The 15,679-nt window shown below is 48.2% G+C and overlaps 2 long non-coding RNA genes across 4 annotated transcripts in view; one reads left to right on the top strand and one right to left on the bottom strand.

The window, feature by feature from the left end:
• Gm36287 overlaps nucleotides 1-15,679 on the bottom strand; it is a 90,667-nt gene that overhangs the window by 28,891 nt on the left and 46,097 nt on the right. For all 3 annotated transcript variants that reach the window (XR_003950180.1, XR_381342.3, XR_872584.1), the window contains one exon: nucleotides 6,741-6,787. This is a non-coding gene — a long non-coding RNA (predicted gene, 36287). The remainder of the gene's footprint in view (nucleotides 1-6,740; nucleotides 6,788-15,679) is intronic.
• On the top strand, nucleotides 10,472-13,811 carry Gm36496. The gene is made up of 3 exons (XR_381348.4): nucleotides 10,472-11,846; nucleotides 12,275-12,488; nucleotides 12,801-13,811. It is a non-coding gene; the product is annotated as a predicted gene, 36496 (long non-coding RNA).

The following is a 15,679-nucleotide window of genomic DNA, read 5'->3' as shown; positions in this document are numbered from 1 at the left end:
GCATACATGAAATAAAAGTAATTACTGGTTAAACTCCACTCACCGAAGCAGTAGGCAGTGATACCGAACAGCAGTGATAATGATTCCATTCTTCCCTGTCACACACATCCCTACCCAATCAGAGCCATAAAGATAAAGATAGTCCTTAATGAAAAAAGTAGTAATTTCACTCTTGGTTGCATTTTAATAATTTGTACTAGAAAATGGAAAAGATATCTGGGCCCTTCTGTTATTCTCTGACATGAGAAGCTGCCTGGGGGAAAGCAGTCATTTGAGTTGCAAGCTAAACTAGCCATTTTCATCTCACACAATACCATTTTTTACTCAATATCTCACAATCTATGACTCTTCAGACTTAGGTGTTTGGCAGAGATCCCCTTGAAAATGAACAAAGTGAGCCTAGTAGTTTAGGGAAAACATCTTGTCAATGATAAAATCTGTGATTTCAAGTAAAAAAAAAAAATCCAAATTTTGGAAAACTACCCATCACCATGTGCTTGACTGAGTGCTTTCCAAGGCTTTTCTAATGAGATTGATGGTGGTGTTAATAAATATGGTTCCTGGATGCTGTACAGTGAAATGTGTCAACATTTGGAAGGTTTGCATAACTCAATAAATTAATATTTTCCAAATGATAATATAAAATCATGCATGGTTAAAAGACCCTAAGAACCAAGAGACATTAGACCAAGAAATGTCAAGGATGCTAACTCCTTTTGAAGATCAGATTTTTCTCTGGAAGGTAAAACAGCTTCACAAGAAGGTGGGTAGTACAGTGGTGGGGAAGACTGTATGATGTAAACACTCTTTGGAGACCTTTATTTAAATGCACACACGTGTGATGACACACTGCCTAGCCTGCCTCAAACATCATTTCAACTCTGTTGGGCTGATTGCCAGAGCCCATTTCAGAGTAGAATTTCAACAGCACATGGCTGAATATCTAAGAATCTTCACTCACAAATGAGTAAGCAACTGACATTTAACTTATCAGTGCTAACACTTCAAGGATCGGGCCACGTGCCCAAATACTTACATTTGTATAAAATATCTGAGTACATTTGTCACATTTGAGGAGTTGGGGCCGTGTTTATGCCTGACTACAGAGAACCAAGCTGGATTTTCAAATCTGCTCTGTTAGCAATTTTTAAATTTTTAAATGAATTGTTATTTATTATAGCCATCATTCTGGGCAAAAAGTAAGCATATGAGATAGCATTCCATTAATGGGCTTGGCCTAATCATTCTATAATGTAACTATACCTCAAAATGTCACATGGCACCTCCATAAATATGCACAACTGTGATTTGCCAATTAAAAAATTAATATAGAAAGCTTGGTAGAGTGCACAGAAGGGAACATTTTTATTAGCCTGGCCTACTTAATCCTCTCATAAGAGATGCTGAGAAATAACCATACTGTCTTTCTCAAAGCTGCCTCCTTGATGAGTACTCCAATCTGATCCAAACTAAGGAACATCTCTTACTACATACAGTCAGCTAAGAAGACAACCCAGAGAGTTCATCTACCCCTCATCCCGTGCTCTCAGAAGTATGGAAAACAGATATTCTGCCACAGGACATATTTCTGCCTTATAGAGGTAACAGTGTAGGTTAGAGCAGGCCACTTTGTAATACCCTGACCATTTGAGCAGAGACAGGGACAATGCCCCTCAAGCGTAGTGAGTGCACACTCTACTGATGACATTTTGACCTTAGACCTCCAGCCTCCAGAACTGCAAGACCTTGGATTCCAATGTTTAAACTACTCTGTCCCATTTCAACAACGGCCCCTGGGAAATGATATAACTGTCAGGACCTGTTATACCTTTTTATCAGGTGAGCAAAATGGAGTTCCAGGGAGCCCAAGGGTCACATGAACGTAAACACACTGGCGTTGGAGCTGGCACTCTACTCAGCAGCTCCTGTCTGTACCACCTCACCCTGCAGCACACCAATAGACAAGTGGTGATTTATTCTCCATAAACTCCAAGGTCCACGGTAGCATTTCTACCTTGTGGTCATTCTGCCTTACCCTGGGCAAACCCAGTGTACTCGTGAAGGAGGGAGCTAGCCATCTTTGAGCTTAAGGATCTTTACAAACACATGTGCAGCTCAGAGCCCTGGATTTGTAGCTTAGATCGGCTTCTTTCTTCTGATTGGGGCTTTTCCATCAGGTGTTTTAACTTCTCTGCATGTCCTCACTGGTCAAATGAGGATGCTGATGCTTGTGATGAAGATGATGGAAGACTGTGGCATCTGTGTGCCGCTGTGGCTGTTTTTACTGTTCTTTCTCTCTACAGTATCAAATGTATTTACAATACAGTTACACTCAGCCAGGCATGTAGCTTCCTGGGAGACAAGGGTGGGAAGATCAAAAGCTCAAGGCCAGCCTGGGCTACACAGTAAATTCAGTGACAGTCTAGGCAATGTCTCAAGATTTAAAAAGTGGACTGGAGATGTCCGTAGTTCAGAGGTAGAGTACTTGCCTAAGATGCTTTAAGCCCTAAACTCAATCTTTGTTAGTACAAAAAATAGTTATACTCAAAGCCTCTACCAGCTCCAGTTTCCCAGAACTACTTCAGTTCTCTACATAGGACCCTCATGATAATGAGGGAGGGAAGGGAGTCCTCTGGAGGGGACTTAAGGATAGGGCCTAGAAACTAGCCTGCCCTGTTGCACACTGAGGAGCCTTCCTTCTGGGCACTCCCTATTTGAAAATAAGGACTGTGTTCTGTAAACTCTAGTAGTTGTGGCCAAGCTGGAGAAATAATTGGATCAGAAAAAAGGGGGACCTAATAAATGTTCAAGGTCAGGAGAGTGAAGCCCTGGGGTCCAAATCTTTGTTCCAAAAGGAACAAAGAGACACAAACAGTGGCCTCTTCATGTGGAGCTGGGGTCTCTGCAAGTGCCTTCAAGTTGTTCTGGAGAATACATTTGATAGACAAGCCTTCTAGGGAGCGACTTCTGTCCCCGGGGGAAACTCATTGCTAAATTCCACCACGAATCGATGGAGTCCAAGAGCCACCGTACATTACCAGCCATTCCCAGGTGAAACTGTCCTTACCTACCCCAAAGCCCCTCATAAACAACAAAGCTCCAGGAGGGGCATCATCATAGCACTGATTACAAACTCAGGCATGGCATGCTGTTTGCCACTTGACCTCCAAAAGCCTTGGTCTCTAAATAGGAAGCACCGGAGGCAGCTGGGAAAAGCAACTGACCCCTAACCAGACCCAGTCCACCACCACCACCCGAGGCAGCATTTGCAAACTGTAGAAAGAGCTGAGTCAGCAGTGAGGAGGAGGGGTCTGGAGGGGAGACCTGGGTCTCTCTGGAAGGGGAGGAAAGGGAGCCAGAAGCCAAGAGCTCACAGCACCATTTGAGCAAGAGAACTGGGAACTAGTGCCCCAGCTGCGAGACTTCAGCTCTGACTACTTCCCCACTTGTCTCCCTCCCACCCTTCTACCCTGCACAGCAGCTGATTAACCCTTCCAGCAAGCAGCAAGAAGGCCTGCAGGATCAGTCAAGACCACCGAGAGGGAGAAGGAGAGGGAGAGGGAGAGGGAGAGGGAGAGGGAGAGGGAGAGGGAGAGGGAGAGGGAGAGGGAGAGGGAGAGGGAGAGGGAGAGGGAGAGGGAGAGGGAGAGGGAGAGGGAGAGGGAGCAAGACAGAGGGACTCATGCACAAGACTCTGGGCAGAAGGCAGGCTAGACTCCTGGTTCCTAAGCTCCCTCAGGGCTGGCTCCTGAGTACCAAGCAGCACTGCACAGCAAAGATCTATTGGGAGACTGTCACAGCCCTAAAGGAAAAAGAAGTGTAGCTTTGAACCAAGCCTTCTGCTTTGCAGAGTCATGTTCTGTCTCTTCTGGGAAAGCCCTTGCTCTTTGTTCTTCATCTATGCCCACTTGAGTAATAAGAAAGCTGGAGAGACCAAGGCTGATGGGGAACCACCCACCCACATGGCTCCTACTCTGATGTGCGAAGGATCTAGGAGAGGTGTGGGCTCCAGGAGGGCCATGAGAACGTTGTGAGGCTCCTCCAGGCTCAGAGTATCATGCCCTGTATGCACCTGCCTGGGAGGCAGCACCTATGCACTGTTTTGAACTGAAAACACATTTTGTTTTGTTTACCCACATTACCCCCCCCCATGAAGTAGAAGCTCTATGTCAATAAATCAGATGGAGAAACTAAGGCTCAGACTGCCTCAGGACCTAGACACAAATGTTACCCCAGCCTATGGGGCTCTAGGGATCTCCTCCAAACAGCACTGGCCAAGGCTGCACCCACCCAACTCCAAGAGTTTGACAGTAGCATTTACAAGGTAGCTGGATTGCATGATGAACCCTCACCTTCAACAGGGGAATCTTCTTTCTGCCTTCTGATTTAGAGGTTTCAGGCTGTGGACATAGCTACTTTCCTGATCTTTGTTCAGAGTGCAGAGAAAGAGGCAGATGGTAAATACCACCCTAGAAAAGATCCCAGTCCAAGAATACATTTAGACCTAATACCCATTCTGAGGTGACAGCCTGGGGCAGAGGGCTCAGCGCTGCCGCTGCCAATGAGGTTGTCTTTGGGTTTGTGCTTGCCTGACCTGTATCAGTCCAATCTCCACCTTTGGGAGATGGGAGGAGAATATCTACAACCTACAATTTAGTGCTGGGCACTAAAGGAAGGGAGGCAAGAGGGGGAGAGGGAGGGACGGAGGGAGGAGGAAAAGAAATAAGCCCTCCAGACTACTATGCCCTGTGCCCCTTATTGAGTTCCCTTATCGGGTGTCCCTTCCATGGACTCCTTAGAAAACATGAATTCCGATGCTCTATCTTTGCTGAGCCCCCTGCCCACCACCTGGTTGTCCTCAAAGTCTGATAGTTCCTCATTCTCTGTCCCAGGTTTTGATGACCCCCATCAACTAGCCTGAGGTGTAGGAGGCCACTCTATGAGCTTTCTCTGTGTGGGTGGGCACGTAAGGTCAGCTTGTGATCCAGAGACTTGGACAAATCTCTTCCATTTCCTGGCTTGAGAACGGGGGAGGTCTCTACCCAAGAGTGAACAACGGCCTAACGGAACTCAAGATAGGTGATAATCTATCCATGCCTCCAATCTACACACTTGTCACTCTGTCTACCAAGATTAGATAGTGAGAGCTTGGTCACTGGACTCCAGATACCTAATATCTCCTTCCCCCACATCTGTGCTCACAATGTGAGAGCAGTGTTTGTGATACAAATGACTGGCATGTTCTCAGCCCCTTCCACAAGCACTCCCATCAGACAAGCTGACAATATGGTGGCCCAGCCTTAACTAGAACTCTCTTAGGTCTTGAACACCACAGCTCCTGTTTTTCACTCTGGTTAACTGGTGACAGCTGTCAATGGCCCTGTTCTTTCTAGAGAGAAGCCCTGGTGGCTAAGGGGCTTTTCTCCCCATTTTCTTGCTGCCTCCAAGCTGTTCACTAAGCAGGACAAGATAATTGTGCTACCCCATGCACGCCAACATCTAATTCCTAGAACCTACTATAGCGAGAGTAACTATAGTAACAGGTACTATAGTGAGAGGTAAAAGGCTGGTTGCTTCCAGCTCAGTTTGCATAGAGGTGGAGGATTAACAGAAGTATGGAGTCCTAACAAATGGGAGGGCCTTTATCTGGTGACATAGCTGCACCCTGTGGACAATGTTTGTGAACCAGGTTTCGTAGCTGAGCATCTGGCAAATAGGGCCCAGACCCAAACTATAAAGGATGCATATCCCTGACACGTCTCCCAGCCAGCCAGCCAGTGCTGCAAAGCTGCAAGTCTCGGGGGAAAGGTTCTTGAGACCTGCTTCCTAAGCGAGGGCTCTCTAGATGGGAGCTGATGCTCTGAGAGCTGAAGGGTATGGATTCTGACTGTTCCTCCATTCTCCTCCTGCTGATACAGCTAACATCAGCCTTACAGCTAACATCAGCCTTACCTGCCCATGTCTCCAGAACTTGTCTCTCCTGTCTAATTTTCCTGTCCAAGCTAACCAGTCTCAGCTTTGGAAAAGAAGACCCAAACGTCTTCAAGGATGCTGCTGTAAACCCTACATGGTCTCCACAAAGGAACCAGAAATGAGGGAGAAGCATGAGTTAACTGACAGGGCTGGGATTCTGAGCAAAAGTTCTCAGTGAGCAGAGACTCAGCCATGTGTGTGTTGGGAGCATGGGGCGGGGAGAACATGTACAAATGTGTGAGGGCGTGTGTGGAGGCCAGAGATGGAGGCTGAGCGTCGTCTCCCTCCATCACTCGCCACCTTAGTTTGTGAGAAAGGAGCCTGGAGCTCACTGATTCAGCTAGACTGGCTAACCAGCAGTCCCAAGTGATTCACCGGACTTCAGTTCCTCCAGCAAGGATTACCGGCACCTCCCTCTGCAATCAGTACTTTTATGTGCATACCGGGAGTTGAACTTGGATCCTCTCATTTGCTTAGCAAGCATTTTGTCCACGGAGCCATCTCCCCTGTCTCTAGACAATGACTTCTTCCTGGTGTTCCCAGGAAAAGGGAATCCAGATTGATTCAGTGTGGAGGCAACTTAGTCAAGGTAAGGCTGAAAAGCCTGTGTTTTAAAGTAGCATAATGTTTATTCTCTGGCTTCATTTATCGAGTTTGTTTGTGACTATCCCAGACAATGTATCAAATCCAAGGCATGTCTCTCTCCTCCCTGCCCCCTCTCTCAGCCCACCTCCTCCTTCCCCTTTCTTTTCTGTTTTCACACTCACCTTGCAGCCTGGGCTGGGGTCCTCACCTCAACTGAGTCTCTCAGCATCTACAAGTGAATTTCATTAATTTGGAAAAGATTTATTAGTGCAGAGGTTAATTGTCTTTCCCTGACATGCTTTTACTGAATACATCTGGGTGACAAAATTAATTTCCTCATTAGCTATTTTTGAAAGTGGAACAAGCTGAGGGGGAGGGTCCATATAGGGAGTCTATACAGTACATGAGGCTCTCCGGGGGTCGCCTCCCAGCCCTCACTCCACCCAGCAGCCAGAGGCACCTAGGCCAGAGGTCAGTGGTCCAAGATGACTCCCAAGGATGTCTAGGCTGAGGTGAGTAGAGGCTTTGGGACTTGAAGCCTACCTGGCCATTCCCATACCCTTTCCTCCCTGTGCAGGAAGCTTCAACAACCCAATCTTGACCCTTTTGAGCAGAGCAGGAGTTGCAGAAAGAGATGATGCCCTAAACAGGCCATTTCTGAGACCTGTCCAACCTGGTCTAGAAAGAAAAGCCAAGTTTATTCTGAAGGCCCAGGACATCTATGGCCTCCCGCATGGCCTCCCATGGAAACACCCAGAACCCTACACTAAAGCCAGTTTCACTGAGAAAGAAAATGAGGTAAGCGGTGACCCAAGCCCAGAACTCAAAGTGGAGACACGTTGAGTCATCTGAAAAAAAGATTAACCGTGAGTGGGCAGCAGAGCTGGGTTCTTGGGCCACGGCTCACCTTGTCTAAGCCTGTTTATAAAGTGGTAATTCTCAACCTGTGAGTCTCAACCCTTCTGGAGGTCTAATAACTCTTTCACAGGGGTCTAATATCAAATATCCTGTATATTAGATATGTACATTACAATTCATAACTGTAGCAAATTTACAGTTATGAAGTAGCAAGAAAATTAATTTTATGGTTGGGGGTCACCACAATGTAAGGATCTGTATTAAAGGGTCACAGCATCAGGAAGGTTGAGAGCCACTGCTATATTGGCCCCAGGGACTGTCCAGACATGGGAGTCCCTAGCCACCTCAACCTCTTCTGTTCTCCTCTTCCAGGGACACGCTGTAGGTACCTTCCAGGGAAGACTGTCCAAGACAGAGATGATGAAAATATTCAAGACACAATGTACAAATGTCCCCATTTGCCTCTGGGCAGCCGCACACTGCTGCCCCATGCTCTCAGAAAAGGAATCAGAAACCCACTAGGTTAGAAAACTGTCATGGGTCATCAGCAGGGACCAAGTCCAGATCAAAGCCTGACCTCTCCGGGCCCCTGTGTCATCCCAGACATCCCTAAGTAACCTCAGACTCCTGTGTGATCCCTAATCTCTTGGAGAACCCCAAATCTTTGTGTCATCCCCAACCTTCAGGAGATCTAAGTCCCCATGCCATCCCTGACCTTCAGAGAAACCCGGACTCCCTTGATTCCAGTTCCCACACCAGAAGCATCAGACTATCATGTCATTTCTGACCCCCCTGAATGGCACTGGTTCTGTGTGACTGTGTCCTCCAGGACCTGTCCCTTCCCTAGTACCCTCCTCAAGCAGGAGTGTGGGGCTTCTATTTCAAGGGAATGATGTTGAGCCATTCTTTGACATCTCTGTCACTCAGCCCCCATCTGCTTTAAGCTCCCAAAAGGCATCTGCATGGTTCCAGGCTCTGTGACAGTGTCTCTGCCATCAGCATCCTGCAGGGTCTCTGGAATTCCAACTTCCATTGTAGAGTCTACACCATAGAGAGACAGGGAGTTGATAGTGAGATGGAAGCAAGAAAGATTTGTTCTTGCCCCCCCCCCCAAAGTAGGAATCGCCCTGATTTCCCACCCACTGTGACCAGGAATGAGTCTCAGGGCATCACCACACCTCAACAAAGCCCCTGGATGAAGGAGATGGCCCACACTCATGAGACTAACAGAAACTAGAGAAGGCTTCCTGGAGGTGCCATTGTGTAGCTGGATTCACAAAGAGAAGTCTGCCATACCAAAGAGGCAGAGTATGACAAAGGCCAGAAATCCCAGCAGCTTGAGACTAGTCCACTTCTGGATTCATTGCTCCGCTCCCCCCACAACTCTGTGGGCATCTGAAATGGGAGGCTGAGACAGGAAGCACCAACCCAGGGAGCAGGCTGCAGAAAGCTGTGCAGAAGCACACTCATCTGTCAGAGCCACAGCAACGCCTCACCTAGGAAGGAGCGCGGCAAGCAGAGGCTTTCTGATGTGACTGTTTCCTCAAGAAAGAAGAGAGTGCGTGGAGCTGGGTCTGCTAAGTGCTCGAGGTTTTGGAAAGCCAAAGGAACTAAGTTTGAGTCCTCAGAACACTCACATTTGAAAGTTTTAAAGCTTGGCAGGGTGAAACACTCATGCACTCTTAGTGTTGGGGCGGTAGAATCTGATGGCTGCCCCGGGGCTCCATGTCCAGTTAGTCAACAAAGAAAAGAAAAGAAACTGAGCACAGCGGCCACTGTCTTTAACCCCCTGCACTCAGGAAGCAGGGCTGGGTGGATCTCTGTGAGTTTGAGGCAAGCCTGGTCTACAAAGTGAGTTCCAGGCTAACCAGGGCTACAAAGTAAAACCCTCTCTGAAAAAAAAAATTTTTTTTAAAGAAATTTTTTAAAAGACAGACAGTACCTGGGGAACAGCAGATGAGGTTGTACTATGGTGTCTATATGTTTATAAATACATGTATATACAAACACACACACTCACACACACATGCACACAGTGATTGGAAAGAAATTGACAAGCATTGGCAAGTGACTTCTTAGACTTCAGAGAGGAAATTGGAAGGTACCATCTGGAACCCAGGCCCAGTGGGCATATGTCATCCTGGCCAGTGAAGTGGCCCAAGAGATGTTATGGACCCAGAAAAGGTAGATCCTACCACATGGTAAAGGTGACGAGCCCAGACAAAAGCCAGCTTCCTATCATGGAGTCCTGGTGCTCACACCAGGAATAGCATTAACTGCTCAGACCACGTGCCTGGATCACACAAGTCCACAGGTGTCTCTGAGCATGCACCTGGTGGCCTACATCAACTCCATTCACGGCTTCTGGGTGCTTCTAGGTGACCTGGCACTCTTCCCTTCCAAACCCGGGAGAGGATGAACTGGTCAGAAAGAAGAGGGCAGAAAACACGTGGACTCCGCTGTGTACGTCCACACTGGGGTGTCATTTTCATTCTTCACAATTCATATGTACCAACAGATTAATAAAAATCTACTAATGATGTCATAGGAAGGGCCAGCTGAGAGGTAGAAGGGCCAGCTGAGAGGTAGAAGGCAGATGGCTGGCCCAATCCCCTGGGCCCCGGGCCTAAGGCTTCAAGGCAGCCTTGCATCCCACCCCTTATACAAGTTCCCAGGTGACTGCTCTCCCTCTGGTCCTTATTCTACCCTCTGGGGACTCTGCTGTCCACACAGGGCCACCCCTGCAGAGAAGCCTCTGGATAGAGAGACCCTTGAGTAGTGATTGCCGGCATGTGAGCAGCTCCAATACACTATTCCACGGCATAAAATGAGAATAACAAATAGACATGTCCAAAGAGCTGGGGCTGGAGGAGTAATTTGCTCCACTATGGGAATTTCCTTCTCTTCATTTTTGTAAATGCTAAGGAACAAAAGTTTAAGTGTGATCAGATAGCCCAGTCAGTGGCCTAGCACAACTCACCCATCACACCTCAAAGAGAAAGAGAGAGCCTAGGGTTCCCCGTGAAAGAGACCAAACTCAGCCTTCTCAAAACATGAAACCATTTATTTTGGCTTCAGGAAAAAAAAATCCCTTATGTCACACATACACACATGCATACATACACCAGCTTTCAGTTTACAATGAGTATGTGCCCTAGAGCCTCTTCTGTGTCACTCCCAGAGGCCCAAGGGACAGACCCAGTCTGGGTGGAGGTGCCCGTCTCTGCTCGACACAGAGTATGCCTCACTCTTCACGTCCCGCCTGCCACAGCTGGTGAACCACTTGGACTGTGCACTTTCCCAATTACTGTAGCTCTAGAAGCTGACTGAAAAACCAGTAGCAGCTGGCAGGAAATGAGTGAGAAAACTGACCACAGATAAACTGCAAGGCTCTACAGGAGCAGCAGATAGACTCCAGACCAGGAAGTTATGCTAGCAGGGACTCAAGACTGAAAGGGCTCAGGCCCCAACAGGACCCCAGAACCCGTTGTGGGGACTGGTGCTGTGACTTCACAATGGGACCGTGCTCTGTCCAACACAAGCACATCCAGGCACAGCCATAACCACGGGAGGAGAAAGGGAACTTCAGAGAAGATAAACACCAAGCTGAATCCTGGCCTCTGGGGTCCCCAGGTTCCCAGCATCACGAATGAAGGCCAAAGCTACAATGATCTAATAGCCAGGCTGGAGAACCATTACCTGTGAACTCTCTATTGAGGGTCCCTTGGGGCTGGGGTTGGAGGCTGTTCTAGGGCTCAAGAAGTGCATTGGGGTGGTGACAAGTCCAGAGAGTCTGGCCTTCCAGGTCTCTACAGCTTCTCAGCATACTCAGATGGCACAGTCACAGCTCCGTATGATACAAAACATGATCGATCGCTGGGCAGCAGAACAAACCCTTCCCATGTGTGGTCCTCCTTCACATTTGCTGGCATCATAGATGGGTCTGATAATCCTGTATTTGCCTCACACTTGAGAGGAGCAAGCATGGTCTGTAAGCCAGATGTGCACTGGAAGCTAATGGCCTCTCTTCACAATGAGACATTCGTTGCTAAGGAAGGGCAGCCAGGTGGAGAGCTGAAAGCTGCACCTGGGCCGATAGCTGGGTAGCATTGCTGAGCCACTAGTGTTTAAAGGTACCTTCTCAATGGCCCAGAGACACAGCTGCCTACGACGCCACCCCTGGTCGTCCTTTCCTGATAGCAATTACCCTTTTTGCACCTAAAGTAGACCCAGGAGTTCTTCTGAGAGCCGCCACTGGCAGGAAGTGACCGAGCTGTGAGCCACCAGCTTCACTGTGTGACGCGCTTTGTGACAAGCTGCCAGGGCCAGGAGCTGTAGCAGCTGCGCTTGAACTTGTGGCTGGCTGCAGTCCCTTGGAAAGGGAAGGGGCACATCTGGAAGGCGGGTCTGAGTGCCCCATGAAGCTCAGGGTGAGATTCCTTCCCTGTGTGGAGAGGTTGCAGGGAACACCTGCCCTGGGAGCAGGTGGTCCCCTATGCTGGGCCCCTGGGCTATTGCTTGGGTTAGCAAGACGTGCTTCAGCTGAGTCTGACTCACTCTCGTTCCTGGAACCGTCTGAAGGCGGGAGAGGATGCTGTGGGTAGGCTCCAACTGTATCATCTGGGCTGGGGCCGGTAGCAGATGGTCCTTATTTTAAAAAAAAAAAAAAAAGACATACTTCCATGTGGGCTTAAAATAGCACAGTTTTCACCACCGGCCGAATGGGGAAATGTACGAGCTAGTTGTTCACATGGGAGTGGGCACTGTGGGCTTATAAGCAGGAATGAGGGGGTCTAGGCATCAGATGTGGCCAAAAGAGACCATGGTGACCACCCCATGCCTGCCTTTACTTTGTCAGCTGGCTTACCAACCCAAGCAAAGCCTGTAGCAATTTCAAAACCTCAGGATCCTTCCAATTGCCTCAGTGAGCCTTGGAGAAGCCACAGACCTGATACACAAGGCTGAACACGGGGACAGCAGCACTTCCTACTGGCCTCTCATAGGCAGCTGGGGAAACCCCTTCTTCATGCAGCAAGTCGGGAAGATATGGATATCCAACGAGGGGTCTGAAGGTAATGTTGGTCCTGAGCTGATCTCTGTACTTGAGCCTAGAGAAATGTGGAAGCCAGCCTCTGGTTCTGCCCCAGAGAAGCTCTCACATCTGTCCCTCACAGTCTGTGTCTGTGGCAGGTTACTTCCTCTTTGAACCTCAGTTTCCTTATCTGTCAGATGGAGCAAACATGGGGACCTGCCATGGGAGAACCCCAGCTCATGCAGGTACCCTCCACAGGGAACATGGCATGGCCTGTCTCTCTCTAAGGGACAAGAAAGCCCTTGGCCTTTCCTGTCTCTGCTCACACTTAAATCTCACTATGTTTTGGCAGGTAGAAATGTCAGCTCTAAGATCCTGGGCCCCATGCTACCCTCCCTGAGATGCTGCTATGTGAATGTGGAGGGAAAGAAACAGAAGTTACTGCATCTTACTCCATCCTAAGAAAGGCTACAGTGGGCAGCCCTGATTCCCTCCTGCTGTCCAGAACCTGAGAGCCCAGTAAATTGGAGCCTAGGCCACTGTGGCCTTTGAAAGACAGACAGAAGACTTCCAGACACGCAGCAAAGATAAGAAAGCTGCAAGGATGCCAGAGGCCTCCCAACATCCAATCCAGACAGAGCCTTGTCTGAGGTAGAGGTTTCCAATGAGTGAGCCCCAGGAAATCTTAAGTCTTGGGGATATGGCATACTAGCAGAGGGGCAACAATCAGCTCCAGGGAGTAAAGAAATTAAAAGCAGCCCTTGTTGTAGCTTGTGCCAATTTGTATGGTATAATCACTCCTGCCTTGGCTAATGTCATCACTGAAGGCAAATTCAGGACCAGCAAAGCATAGTCAACTGTCCTGAGCAGCAACATCTCACACTCAAAGCATATGAGAACAGATGGCTCTTCCCATAAGATTCTTGCTACCTGCCCAGAGGACCAAGAACAAACAGTGGCATGTCTCGGCTGGAAGACAGAGGAGCAGAAGGGTTGTTGAGTGTTACAGGTTGGCTAGGAAAAGTCCCACACCGGCTTGTGTGTTTGAACACTTGCTCTCCAGCTCATGGTGCTCTCTGGGAAGTTTCTGGAACCTTTTAAAGGTGAGGCTGTGGTGATTTAAAGAATAGTCCCCTTGGGCTCCTATTTTGAATACTTGGTAGAACTGTTTGGGGAGGATTGGGAGGTGTGGCCTTGTTGGAGAAGATGTATCACTGGGGGTGGACTTTGAGGTTCTAAAAGACTCCCAGTGTTCTTCCTCTACCTCGTGGTTGTGGATCAAAATGTGAGCTGATCTTCCCTCCTCCATCACTCATTGTAGTCCTCTGAAACCATAAGCCAAAATAAATGTTTTCTTCTAGAAGTAGACTTGGTCATGACGTTTTATCAAAGCAACAGAAAAGTAACTAAAACAAGGGCCTACATGGGGGAAGTGGATCTCTGGGGAGGCAGGCCTTGAGGTTTACAGTCCTGCCCAACTTCCTGCCCCCTCTCCACTTCGTGGTCCACATAGAGATAAGCATATAGCTGTGTGTTCCTGCTAGCTTGCTTTCTCTATCATGACAAACTATACCTTCAAAATTTCATCCCAAATAAATCCTTTCTCCCTTAAGTTGCCTCTTGTCAAGTACTGGTCATAATAACCAGAAAAGGAGCTACGACACAGGGATAAATGAGAGGTTAAGGGACAGGCTCTTGGGCTGGGCACTAGTTAGCTGTGTCTAGGTAGATCTCCAGTCTGTTGACCTGTGTGGCTTTGGGTACTTTGGCCTCTACAAAAACAGAGAAGATTAGCATCTAGCTTATTATATGGATAAATGTGATGGTTAGTGGTGATTAACAATTGATTGGGTTGAAAGATACCTGGGAAATTAATAAAATATATTTCTAGGTGTGTCTATGAGGGAATTTCCAGGATTTCCAGGGAGGCCTAACTGAAAACAGAAAGCCTTTCTTGAATGAGGGTAGCATTGTTCAGTAGGCTGTGGACCCAGCATCATCCTGTGGGTCCAGCTGGCATTGGGGAGGGTCCAGCATCATCCTGCTGATTCCCTGTGCTTCCTTCAGAGTATGGGTGCTGTGTGACTGCTCATTTGTGTGGCAAATTAACACCTGGCTCTCCCACTGGGCAAGGAGTCCACAAGGCATAGTTGACAGGTATTTTTAACAAGGTTACTCTTTGCCATGAGATACTGTGAACTACAAAATGTCCCCAGCTTTTACCAACTGGTTGCTAGGAGTGTTCCGAGTCATTGAGATAAGAATCCATGCCCTTGGTCAATTCCATTTCATCCTAAGAGCTGGCATAGCCTATAAAGAGACCCCTCATTCTAGGTACTGGAATCCATGAGTACAGGAGTTCGACCTTGGTTTGTTCAACCCATCTCTAGCCAGTGGGATCTCAGAACAAAAAGTAGATTCTAAGAAATGCATGCTGGTAGATGAATCTGCAGCCCCTACTTACAGGCTGCTAAGCAAGCTATTCTGACTTCAGGATGAGACCTATAGGAATCTGACAAGTAGGGCCTTAGGAACACAAGATTCCAAAAACGTCCTATCTTCCCAGGGCTCAACTGGGCAGGACCCAAAAGCCAGCCCTCCTATCACTTCACCTTCCCTAGCATCCCAGAGCCCAGGAGATGATGTAGCTGCTTCTTCTGCCTTGTAGCAGGAGGTAGAACTGCTCTCTCTCTCTCTCTCTCTCTCTCTCTCTCTCTCTCTCTCTCTCTCTCTCTCTCTCTCTCTCTCTGTTAGAATCCTTGTACTCCCTGTCTACTGCCAATCTTTTGAAGGCCTGACCAGTGAACTACTATTCAGTGAGAAGCAAGCTGGGAAGCAGGAGCCAATCACAGACAAGCAAGTGAGCACAGCTGTGGGGATGTAGAAGCCACTCAATGTTCCAGGGCAATGTAGAAATTCTTAATTCAAACCCTTTCCTCGGGCTTCTAGTTCTCTCTGTCCATCACACTGTTGAGTGTCTGTCCAATCATCCAAATGCTGGCCACTTGAGGATCCACAAGGAGCATCTGGCTCTGTGTTCGTTCCACTTAGTCAACAAGCACATCACCAACACTCACATGTGTCATGCTGTTTGCTCCAGAATTGACATCCATACTCCCCTGTGTTGGCCTCGCTGTATCACTGTCTAGCTATTCCATCCAACTTGACAAGATGGCTTTGCACTTGACAGTGCTAGGCCCTGTTCCCACAGTGTCCAACAGGTCTCCCATG

Source organism: Mus musculus, chromosome 12 (genome assembly GCF_000001635.26).
Source record: "Mus musculus strain C57BL/6J chromosome 12, GRCm38.p6 C57BL/6J".
NCBI classification, from domain to species: Eukaryota; Metazoa; Chordata; class Mammalia; order Rodentia; family Muridae; genus Mus; species Mus musculus.
This window is presented reverse-complemented; position numbering and strand designations above follow the sequence as displayed.